The 12036-nt window shown below is 45.7% G+C and overlaps 1 protein-coding gene across 1 annotated transcript in view; it reads right to left on the reverse strand.

Annotated features, from left to right (window-relative positions):
* Positions 1-11878, reverse strand: part of PAPPA (pappalysin 1) — a 247490-nt gene extending 235612 nt beyond the window's left edge. The window contains exon 1 of the mRNA XM_023223653.2: positions 11826-11878. The gene's annotated coding sequence lies outside the window, so the exon portion shown is untranslated. The remainder of the gene's footprint in view (positions 1-11825) is intronic.
* Positions 11879-12036: the final 158 nt, after the last annotated feature.

The raw sequence follows: 12036 nt of genomic DNA on the forward strand, positions 1-12036 counted from the left end.
CAAGGAAAGCAGATAGAAAGCCCCACTATCAGAAAGGAGGGAAATGGGTGAAAACTCAGCAACAGATATGACTGCCAGGACACTTGAGGCTCAGAAAGACACTGATAAGGGGGGGAGAGGGAAATCTGAGAGGCAAGCAAAGCTTAAGATTATGTGCTGCCATGCACACACAAAACAAACGCTTTGCAAACAGGCACAGGGCTGAGAGACCAAGGCCAAAATGTGGCTTGGATTAGAAAGGCCACAATGTGAGCTGAGGAGGCCCTTAAATACACCATTCCCCTCCCCCTACTGTTTTGGAAGGCCAGATTTCTTTTCCCTTCTGACTTCTTTGCTCAGGGGTAAATGGAATTAACCACTGTGTAATGTTTCTGACGGTGACGCACATGCTAGGTCATGTGCTTTGGTTACGTAATGCAACATGCCTAAGGTTCCTGAGCTCTTTCTCCCAGAATCATTAGATATTCAACTGGTTCTCTTATCCAGTCAGCCATTTATTAAACAAAAATACATATTGCCCCTTTATAGGTCAGATACTGAGCTAGGCAATAGAGCACTTGAGATGGATGAGATCTCAAATATGTACACAATTAAATATTGTAATTCCAGGTGTTTTGATTAAAGTGTGCAGAAAACATAGTGGGAACAGATGAATAAGGTAGGGAACAAGTTACACTTTGGGAGAAGTTATGAAAGGCTTCTCTGAAGACAGAAAACTCTGGCAAAATCCTGTAAAGGCATAAGCATTCTGCAAAATGGTGCACTGGAAATAGAAGATAAGCCAAGTAAAAAAAGTGATAATTAAAGAGCCAGGTGCATTTGGGGGAACTTCAAATAATTCAGATTTTATTGAAAAGCTTTTAGCTAGAGGTGACAGAGTCAGGTTTGCATTCTGGAAAGATCTGACTGTTGGATGTTGGTAAGCAGGTTGAAGGGGATGCAGGGATTGAATTTCAGAGAAATTGTAATACTAGGGAAGTAGTCACAGCAAGAAATAAAGAGGATTTAAGGTACAGAGAAGAGAGGTTGGCTATAAACATTTTAAGGAAGCAGGAGAGTCAGGAATTGAAGACTGACTGAACATGGTAGATGATGTAATCTAGAGTGGGTGACACCAACGAAGATGAGGACGCAAGGAATTTTGGAGGAAAGATGATTGTTTCGGAAGTGTTGAGTTTGTAGGACATGCTAACATTTCCAGTAGACAGGTGAATCTGTCAGTCTGGAGCCCAGTGGAGTCTGTACAAATAATGACCATTAGTAAACAGATGGGTAATTAATCTATGGGAAAGGGTGTAAAGTCAGGAAACAAGTGGACCCAGATCTGGCTTAAGACTTTAAAGTATCTACCAGTGGAGGATCTACCAATGTAGAAGTAACATTCTAAGTTGTCTGCTTTGTGACACAAAGCTTTTGGGCAGTCATGTAATAGTATCTACCAATGAAAGAGTAACATTTTAAATTGTTATCAGTCAATGGTACTCAGCCTTACCTAGCTTGGTCACTGACTTGGACAAGCCACTTTCCTCATCAACCCTCAGTCCCTTATCTATGAAATAAATGGCTTGGGTAAGTCCTTTGGACTTTGACACACCTTGTTTCTTTGGACTTAAATGGAGTTTACTTCACAAAACTGAGTATCACATTTACCAATGTTTTATGTTTTCTGCCTGGGTGCCTTGCATCTTAAGAGTGGCCTATTAACACAGCTTTCTCTCTTCTTTCATCAGCCTCTGAGCTGAAAGATCTGCAGTCACACTGGGGAAAATAACCCCCTCCATACAAATGCATTTGGCCATATTCTGCTGAGCCACCTTTCATGTTCACAGAGCAACAGGAATGGATATGGGACAGACATAGGAATGACTTCTTGATTACAAGGATAAAAGGTACAGGTTGGACCACCAGCTTCCTAAATGCACAAGGCTATACCAGGGCTCTGCAACTATTGGTACGCTGCCCCTACTCATATACTTTGATATCCCAAGTTGTTACTGCCCAGCTTTTATGTCTTAGTTTCCTCCAAGTGGGTTGGAATCTGAGACCTGACCAGGGTTCTCTACAATCTAAAGTAGAAGAGGGGAACCTCTTCTATTCTTCCAGGTTCTGTGGACCCTCGGTTTGTGGCAAATAACACTGAAAACCAAACATATTTTCTTTATCTTGTTTGGAGAAAAATCCAAGTGGTCAAATCAAATAAGCTGGGTATGAGAAGTAGGAAGAGAGAGAAGAAGGAGGGAGTTGAGAGGAAGCAGGATATACTTCAGGGATGACAGTTCCAGGGATCCTCTGAAGGAAAACAGTCTGGAAAATGATGACAGACTCCAGAGTTCTGGTATTTTAATTCACTGAGTTATCTGATTAAAATGATAAGCAATACTAAAAGGTCCAGGAATTTGTCTGGAATGGCCTTTATATCCTAAGAAATTACAAAATATGAATATGCTAGCATTCACCCAGTAAGTGATGACTGGGAGTTGCTCAGCGAGTTTTCTGGATATTTGTGGGGGCTATAATTAGTTATATTATTAATAGTACAGCTTCCAGCTATCAGGAAGTACCAATATTCCCCAAATAATGTCTTCAGTCAGTCTTAGAAATTCTACCACTGGTACACTGCTTTGTGACACAAAGCTTTCTGGGCAGTCATAAAAGAGTATCCACCAATGGAGCGGTAACATTCCAAGTTGTTACCAGTCAATGGTACTTAGCAAGAAGGTGTACCATCTTCTTTTTCCCCAGTGTTGCTGAGGTGTGGAAGCCGAAAATGTGTCCGCAATTGGCCCCTAAGGGTGACAGGCACAGGCACCACCTAGTGGAGGAAAGTAAACCAGAAAAGGAAGAAAACTGGAACTATTGCCAACTTCACAGTTTTGTCTGAGGACAGCCTTGATGAGGATTATAGAATCCTAGGAAGTGTCTGTAGAAGTGTCCTTAGTGAAGATAATCCCTACGCTACCACAATGTTCAGATGTGAAAATTGATTCTGAGAGGGAAAGTGACTTGCCTAAAGTCACACAGCAAGCTAGTGTCTAGAACTGACATCTCCTAGCTCAAAGCACATTGCTCCTCCTTTTGCGATACACCGTGGCCTTCTCCAGAAATCCTCAGGCCTGCTCATAGGTCTCTTCTCCAATGCTACTCTCAGTATGGCTTCCCTTAACCACTCTTTTCAAATCTTACTCCTCACTCCTCTGGCATCCGCACTCCCACACAGCATTCCTAGACTTCCTTCTCAACTCTTTCTTTATACATTCACCTGACATTATGAGATATATATGCTTATTCATTTATAGTCTGTCTCCACCTTCTCCCCAACACCCACTGCCTAGAATATAAACTCCCTGAGGGCAGAGATGTTTCTCTCTTTTGTTGACTACTCTGTCCTCAAGGCCTAAAACTGTACCCAGCACAGAGGAGAAACTCAAAAGATACTTGTTGCATGCTTGGGCAGAAATAGACAAATTTTACCTGGTCTCTTGTTTTTTGTTTGCATTTCTGAGATTTTTTTACAATGAGCATGCACTGTTTTTTTTTTTTTTTTTTTAAATGACACAATAATGTGTTTATCTTATTTGCCTTTCATTTTAGTTTTTTAAATTTTTAATTTTTTAAATGTTAAGATGACAGCAATAACTCTTTCCTGAGTTGTAAGGGAGGAAAAGGTAATTCCTGGCTTTGCCAAAAGAGATAAGTATGTCTAACTCCTAGAGTTATTGAGAGTATTAGAAATAACACGTGGCAATGGCTGGCACACATAATACTGATATGAGTTAACATTTGCTGGTTACCGCATGGTCTAGATTCCATTACTAAGCATTTTCCACATGGAGGCCCAGTTAATCTTCAAAACAACCCTACAAAGTAACAGCTAGTATTATCTGCACTTTACAGAGGGGAAAAGTGAAGCTTGGAGATACTAAGTAACTTGCCCAAGGTCATGCAACTAGCAGGTGCAATAGTCAGGATTTGACCAGGCAGTTTGATTCCTGAGTCCAGTGATCAACCATTGCAAAATAGTTCCTCAGTAAACATGTGCTCCCGCAGGTCACTGCCCCAGGGCTCTAGAATGCTCTAGAATTGCTCTCCAGGTAGTTAGGGATGGAGAGAAATAAGGAATCAGAAAAATGGGAACTAAGGGTATGTGGACCTGTGAGTATATGAGTATGTGTGTGTGTATTGTCACAATACTTTTGGGCCTGTCATAATCACTAGCAGATCCCATGAAATTCTCATGAACAGAGCCATTTCACAATATGTAGGGCAGTCCCATACAGCAAATAATTTTCTCACTCAAAAGCTTCTTATTGCAGAGCAAGTCTCCACTTGCCCCTTCTCCATGCTCCTCCTAAGGCTCCCCTCTTCACTTTTATTCCCCTCAAGTTCTCCCTGGATAATCATTTTCACTTGAGTTTGCAACTGTACAGAGAGGAGCGGATGGGGAGCTCCTCAGATCTGAAGCCTGGGCTGCATCACCACCTTCAGTTAATCTTTGTGCGACCTTGGGAGAGTCTCTAACCCTCTCTAAGTGGTGGTCTCCGTATTTGCAAACCTTTCAGGTCACAGAACATGCAGGGAACTGAGACTTCACTTCCTCCTGTGGCTCTCAAACACTTTTAGTATTTTTAACTTTGTATTATGGAAATCTTCAATGGCACACCAAAGCATGAACAAAAATGTATTAAAGCTCCAAGGTTTAATCACGTGGTTTCGACAATTGTTAGCAGTCTGCTAATCTCTCACGTACAACTACCCCCCAGAAAACCTTTTTTTTTTTTTTTTTTTTTTCTGGAGCTTTTTAAACAAATAAACAAACAAAATAGACAAAATATAATTTTACCCACAAGTACTTCACTATGCATTTCTAACAAATTAGGATCTTTAAAAAAAACATCAGAACAATATCATGTCACACCGATCAAGATTAACAATAAGTCCTCAGTGTCAGTCCACGTCCATTTAAACTCTTTGTAATGGAGGAACATATTCCTTTAAACAGAAGCTTGTAGAATCATACAATTTAAGTGGGATAAGGTGAAGGGAAGGAGAGAGACAGAGTCCTGCCCTTCACCCTCGTCCCAGAGGCGCCCTACGACTGGGGGGCACAGTTTGAAAGTCCCTATTTTACCCCTGACCCTCTTTTTGCATCCTGAGAACACTGAGGTCCAGAGAGAAGCAGTAAATGGTCAAGGTCATAAAGCAGTAAGTGGCAGGATTTGGCAGACTTACAAAGTCCCAACATCAAAGAACTCCAGTGAGGTCACAGGCATGAAAAGGTTTGCTAACTCCATAACTGTTTATCATCTACAGTGTGAATGATGACAATAAAAGCACCTTTCCAGGAATGACCTTGATTGCACTAATCTTTCGCATCTCTCACCTTCTAGCTCCTCCTAACCATGCTGACCTGTGCACTGTGGTCTGACCTCAGCCAACAGCTTCGCCTGCCATTGTCTCACCTGGTTCCCATGACAGCCCATGAGATGGGGACATTGAGAGTAACCATCCCCCAAACCCTCTCCCCCGAGGCCCCAGTGGTTAAGTCAGAGACCACAGGTCACACAGCTCAGAGGAAGCCAAACCAGGACCTGAACTCTGACCTCCTAATTCCCACTTACAGATCTTCAAAAAAGCTAAGGAACTTACAAGTCAGTTCTCAGCTGTTGGCGTCAGAATCACAGTTGAGCATTTCCAGTAACTGCATCAAGGCAAGAAGCAGAGCTCTTACTGCCGTACGAAGAAAGTTAGGAGAACCTTAGGGAAAGGGAACTAAGTTCCAGAGAAGGGGCAGCTGGTGAGGAGAGAAATAGATGCCTACTGGATTCCTGAGCCCTCGGCCATAGGTAGATAAGATACAAGCTGCCCATAGAGGGAGTCCTCCTACCTCTGGTACGTGGAGATTTTCTCTTTTCCTTATTGGAGACACCTGCAGCCAGTGCTGGTTTTACAGTCATCTCAAGGTGAGGGGTTTTGAAGTAATAGGAACACACATCTTTCTAAAGAACTAGCCCAGGGCAAAGTGAATGGTGAATGCCTCAGAGCTGGGCTTCCCTTTCTTATAATCCTTCTTCCTGTTCAAAGAGGCTTCTGTCTCCAAAACTCCAAGAGATTCATTTGACATCAGGTGCATCCTGTAAAGATGGGGACCACCATGGTCCCACACAGGAATGGCACTGGAAAAAAATGAAATGTCAGGACCTGTGGCACCCAGGGGTTTGCAGTGAACAGAGGAATTCAGGATGGAAGAGGAGTCCTTCAGAGTTGGGGCACCGGAACTTTCCTAAAGGCTTAGCTACTACCCAGCTCAGTAAGCAGAGAACATCACTTCCCCATTGTGCCTCTGTGGAACAAGGGGATGTTAGACTACATTGGTAATTACTTTCACTAGTGGTCCTTCAACATTACTTGAGAAGGTTTTGGGCCAACCCGTTCCCAGGCCAACCCCAGACCCACAACATCAGAATCCTTGGGGTGCAGCCTGGGCAAAGGATGTTTTAGAAGCTGGTTATTCCAGGTGCAGCCAGGAATGGGAAGTGCTGGACCAAATGATCTCTCAGACTATTTAGAGGGGACCACCTGTGAATACAGTTTAATTTTGTGTGGCCCTGGTCCTCAACTTTCCTGTTGCACAGTGAGCTGTTTGACCCAGATGATCACCGAGTTCATGTCCAGGCTGGCCATACACAACCCATACTCCCGAGTTCCGTATCTACGGACCTCAATTTTGCCTTCCTCTGTGCAGGGAATAATGGGAGGTGCTTTCCCAGGTTTCACAGCCTTTATCACTTCTAGTTGTTCACTGAGTGGCAGCTCAAGGGAAGGTGAGAGTTTGGGGAGCACCTGGGGAAGGAGCAAGAGGTCAACAGTAGATCTGTATGGCTTCCTTTTTTGGAGGTGCTTGCTCTCTCTGAATGCTAACTCGTTTTCCTGTTAACAGGCTCCAGTGGTTCTGGGCCTCCTTTGGCTCTTATTACCGAGGGGTCATCCTAGTATGTCAAAGAGGAGAAGATCAAAGTGAAAGAAAGGTATTTGAAGGAATCTAATTATTCCCCAAGATACATTATTTACTCTGGAGAGACTCCCCAGCAACTCAAGAAGGGAAGCCCTACAAACAGTCCCCACTTTTTGAAAGCCAAAGCCGGAAACTGGAAAAAGAGATGCAGCTACTTCCTAGATCTGGCTACCGTTGACCGAGTCCCTAATACAAGTTGACACTGCTCTGGGTACTTTTTGCATGCATATTTCATTGAAATATCCTGATGTCATTATGCCCATTTTATAGATAAGTAAACCAAGGGATAGATGGATGAAGTGACTTGACTCAAATCACACAGCATGTAAGAGAAATTCCAGCCTGTCTGTCCAAAAACTTGATGTGAAAAGAAAAACAGACCTGCTAGGTCTCATCCAGGGCTTCAGTTGAGATTTATACCCATTTCTCATCCTCTTCAGTCTGTAGGTATATGGTCAACATACAGAGATGCAGAAAGGAATGGAAATGTTCCACAGAAAGATTAAGGAAGAGCATGTGAATCATTTCTTCTCTCTCCAGAAAGACTGCTGAAAGACGAAACAAGGACTTGGGTTCACATCTAGGCTCTGTCCACTGAGAACGTGTGGGACTTTAGACCAAGTCATTTCAACTCTCTGAAACTCAGATTCCTCTTTTGTGAAGTACAGGCAATGATACACACTTCTCAGGGTAGTTGTGAGGGCAAAACATGCAGGCACAAGGGAAGGGAGCACCCAGGTAGAGTTGAATTTCTTCATATCTTCAAGTGTTCCCCAGTCCAGAAAGCCAAGACTGAGATCTTTGGAAAATCATGTCTAATAAGAATGAAGTTTGTTGAGCACTTATTACATACCAAGTCCAGTTTTAAGTACCTTCCACATCCAAGTTCTCTTAGCATTTACACCACTCTATGAGATGAGTACTTGTGCCATCATCACTCTGTACATGAGGAAGGTGAATGACGTCCAGAGAAGTCAACTAGCTTGCTTGCCCAAGGTCACACGGTTAGCTAGGGGCAGAGATTCCACTTACGTAAGCTGGCTACTAAAACTGAGTTCTAACTATTACAATATTCTAGATCCCAGGTAGGACTACAGATATTGGGAGAAAGCCTTGTTAATATATGGACTCCTAGCCATGTACTTAAACCCAGCCTTCATTGTTACAGCAATGCTGAAGTGGAGAAAATGTAGGCACTCTTTTATGAAGGTTGGGTGGATACTAGGAATTGGGGGCTGCAGAAGGGAAGGAAAAAAGATTCCTGGGAGTAACCAGCACACTTAATCCAGTCCAACCATTAGAACAAAAGAAAAAAGGCCAGCCAGCAGAGGTGCTGGGTGGGATTCAGGTAAATCCTTTTCTCTTCCTGAGCAGGAATTCTGAATCACTAAGGGAAGGGGAGTGGGACAGGGGTGGGAGGAGGGCAGTACTTGTGGGGTCCACATTTCACTTATCTAACAGGTCAGGAGAAACTTTAACAAGATTAACTGCTGCTCAAGGCCTCTGCTCGATGGAGCAAATTGAATCTTTTGTTTTCCTTTTCTTTCGAACTGGAGGGGTATTGGGGAGGGCAGTTGGGGGATGAGGAACAGGGGTCTGGTTCCTCCTGCCTGGTGTGGTACAAAAGCAAAGGGATGTGTCAGAAACAACCCCCCATCCCCTGACTTGAAAAGGAACCCAAATTGCTATGCATGAAGGCTGAAGGCTGTGTGTGGGTGGTGGGTCCGTGTGGGGTGAGAGGTGATGGTGTTTATGAGACACATTCTCTCAGCGGTGCAGGGGGGCAAGGCCTGGAAGTCAGATGCCAGGGATTAAATCCTAGTTCCTGCCTCTGAGGAGCTGTGTCATCTAGCACATGCCCCTCCCCTCTCTGTGTGTCTCTCTCCCCATTCGGCCAAAAGGGAAACTGGCTTGGGTAACCTCTGAGGACCCTTCTCACAGTAGCCTTAAAGGATTCTTCAGTCCTGAAGACCATCCACGGGTGGACCCTCCAGAGAATCCTGCACACAGGCACTTTCTAACTTTGGCTTTGTTTTTGCCTGCATAAGCCTTTCCTTTTTTTTATGTATTAATATATATATTCTTCTCCTTTCCTTTCAGAAAAATAAAAGGCATGTTTTCTAAGCTTCAGAAGCAAACTGCTCCTTCGCTCCTTCCCCCGTCTCTCCGAGCGCCTGTCTGAACTGGTGTCAGTGAAGTTTGAACCGGGGCAGAAATAGCATCCCGGGCGGATCTGGGAGCATAGCCCGCCTACCAGGAGAGGCAAGGCCTGCCTCTGCCAGACGACAGACCCGGTTAACAGCACCGTAAAATTAGACCTTTACGAAACCCAATTGAATCCTGCAGCAAAGAGTGATGTAAGGCAGCCTGGCCTGACAGCAAGACAGCAACTCTCTGCCTGAAATAGCAGCGCGGTCCCTGCTGAGCGATGACTGCTCTCTCAAGATAGGTGACCAGGGATTCCTAGGAAAGTGGCAACGCCCAGCCAGAGAAAGCCAGCAGAGGTCAGGCAGCAAACTGGGCACCTGAGGTCGCAGCGAGAGGGTGAGCCTTAGCACCGGATCCTTGCTGCCCACCTCGATCCTGGCTCTCCCAGCCCAAACTTACATGAAGGAGGGAGCTGAAAAAGTACTTCTGCAAAGAACCTCTGTTTGTTTGCTTTTTAATTCAAGGAGAAGCAGGTTCTTTTTAGTCCAACAGCCTGTACCATGTGGAGGATATACAGAATGAGTCTTTTCTGGCTCAGAGCCAGGTGTTTACACACCGCCAAATCTGGCTCCAACTCAACTAGGGGAGGGAAAAGAAATCCACCAGAATCCTCAGGAGAAAAGCTCCTGGCTTTCTGGTGCTACACGACAGCAGTGCTTTTTTTTTTTTTTTTTTCGTTTTGAGAGGAATGTTATTTCCACACATAAAATGGACCAGGCATTTTATACAAGCAATAATAACCTAACGTCCCCCATCCAATTAAAGTATTTTACTGCAACAATCTTTGTGTGAGAGAGTGAATGAGTGCTCAAGAGAATGTGTGTGAAGAGAGGTTGCCTGTCTGAATTATAGACATTTATAAAGCAGTCTCCTGTGGAATCCCAGGTGTTTTATATATATGTGTATATATGTATATACATGTATTTATGTAGACACACTTACATAGCTAAAATGCATTCACTACCCTTTCACTGATGATGCCTGCATAACCCTGTGCTCTCCTCTCTCCAGGGAATGCCTTCCAAATCACTGGTACGACAGGTAAAGACTAGGAAAAACCAGACCTACAGATTAAAAAAGAATCACCTCCAAGCAGCAGTCTCTTGGCTTTTTCACATGTTTGGAAAGAGAACTCAACATACTACAGCCCTAAATTAGCACCATCGTCATTATTATTAAGGATAACATCTCCTCTGTTCCAAATTAGACCCTCCTCTGGGTAAATAGGGCTTGCGAGTTAAAAGTGAATGAGTTCAGTTTCCTTCTTCTTCCCGGGAAAAAAAAAAAAAAGGAAAAATAGCAGGCGATGACGTCAGTTGTGGGTTGTTGGGGGGAATCACTGTATCGCTCTCCTTTGATAGCTGAAAAGCGGGGGCTTTGGGAGACGTATTCTTGGGATAGCAGCAGAGTGTGTATCTCCTAAAGGGGTCTTCATGTCAATTGGATAGTCAGTGCTGCATCTGTGAAAGTCCAAGCCATGGAAAGACAGGAAGAAGCAGAATTGCCCGAAGAGCTCAGAGCTTTCCCTTCTAAGAAAGTGTGTGTGTGAGGGGGTGGGATCGCAAAACGCCTTCACACGTTTCCTGGCTGCAGTGAAGGGGGAACCCCTACTCTCACTTCACGACGTCCCAGGACATGGCAAGATTGTTTGTGCAGAAAGGGAATCTCCCAGACAGAAAAGGCAAAACTTTCCTTCTCTCTTCCAGCGCCGCCCCCACCTCCGCTCCCCAGTTTTATTAAAGGCATTTCCACAGATTCATTTAGAGGGGGAAAAATGGATGCTGGAGCATTTCTAAGGTTTGTAATCCTCGCAAAGTGTCCGGTTTCACTATAGGCTTTGCTGTGGAACAGCGAAGGGGAGAGAGAGGGAGATTGAGGAGGGAGAACTCAAATTCATTACGGGCTCATAAAGTTCCAAATGAGAAAAGCGCCCCGTTTCGCAGCCGCGTCTGGGGAACGCTGGCGGGTGTGCATTAGGAAGGTCTCGTCCCAGTCCCGAGTGACAGGCAATGGGCTTTAAAAGCTAGGACATAGGATGGCGGGAGGGGGTGACGGTGAGTCCCAGAGGCAGGCTTCAATCAGTGAGCAACTTTGGGGCACTTCGAGGACTTCTAAGTCCTGGCGATTACAACAACCTTGCCCTTGCCAGCTTTTGGGGGAATGGGGCCTAATGTAGGGCAGTTACCCCTATTGAAACGTCAAAGAAATCAACGGTCCCCAAGTCTCCTTTCACAAGCATCTCAATTGGGTCATCCTCCCTTTCATCCCAAACGGAGAGAGTGCATCTGACCATTCGGAGCACGTGTTATGTGCCCTAGGCTCTCCGGGAACCAGCCCTCACGGGCCGAGGGTCCGCGGGGCCGCCAGGAGGACTCCCCAGGTTCCTCCCAGGGATCGGGCAGCGACGCCTTCCGAGTGTGCCCATTCCACTGATGGGGCAAAGTGAGGCTCTCAGCTCGCCCGAACGTCTCTGCAACGCTCGCGGGGCAGCTCCCGCACAGACACGCCCGCAAGCCCCCGACCCGCCTGCCACCAGCGCCCAGACACCCGCGCGCTTTTGGGGCCGCAGGGACGGTGCAGCGCCCGCCGGGGCGCCCTCGCCTACCTGTGATCACTGCCGGAGACCTCTGGCCCCCTTCCGCTCGCAGCCACACTTGCAGCGTGAACGCGTCCCGGGGCAGCTCGAGGTCGGCCCGGAGGCGCAGCTGCTCGCCTCGCCCGCTGAAATAGAGCGCCCGGCTCGGCGGGCTCGGCTCCTCGGCGGCGCCCCTCGCCTCCCGCTGCTGCCGCCGCCGGGGGACGCGCACGGCTTCCCA

This window comes from Piliocolobus tephrosceles, chromosome 14 (assembly GCF_002776525.5).
Source record: "Piliocolobus tephrosceles isolate RC106 chromosome 14, ASM277652v3, whole genome shotgun sequence".
Lineage (NCBI taxonomy): Eukaryota > Metazoa > Chordata > Mammalia > Primates > Cercopithecidae > Piliocolobus > Piliocolobus tephrosceles.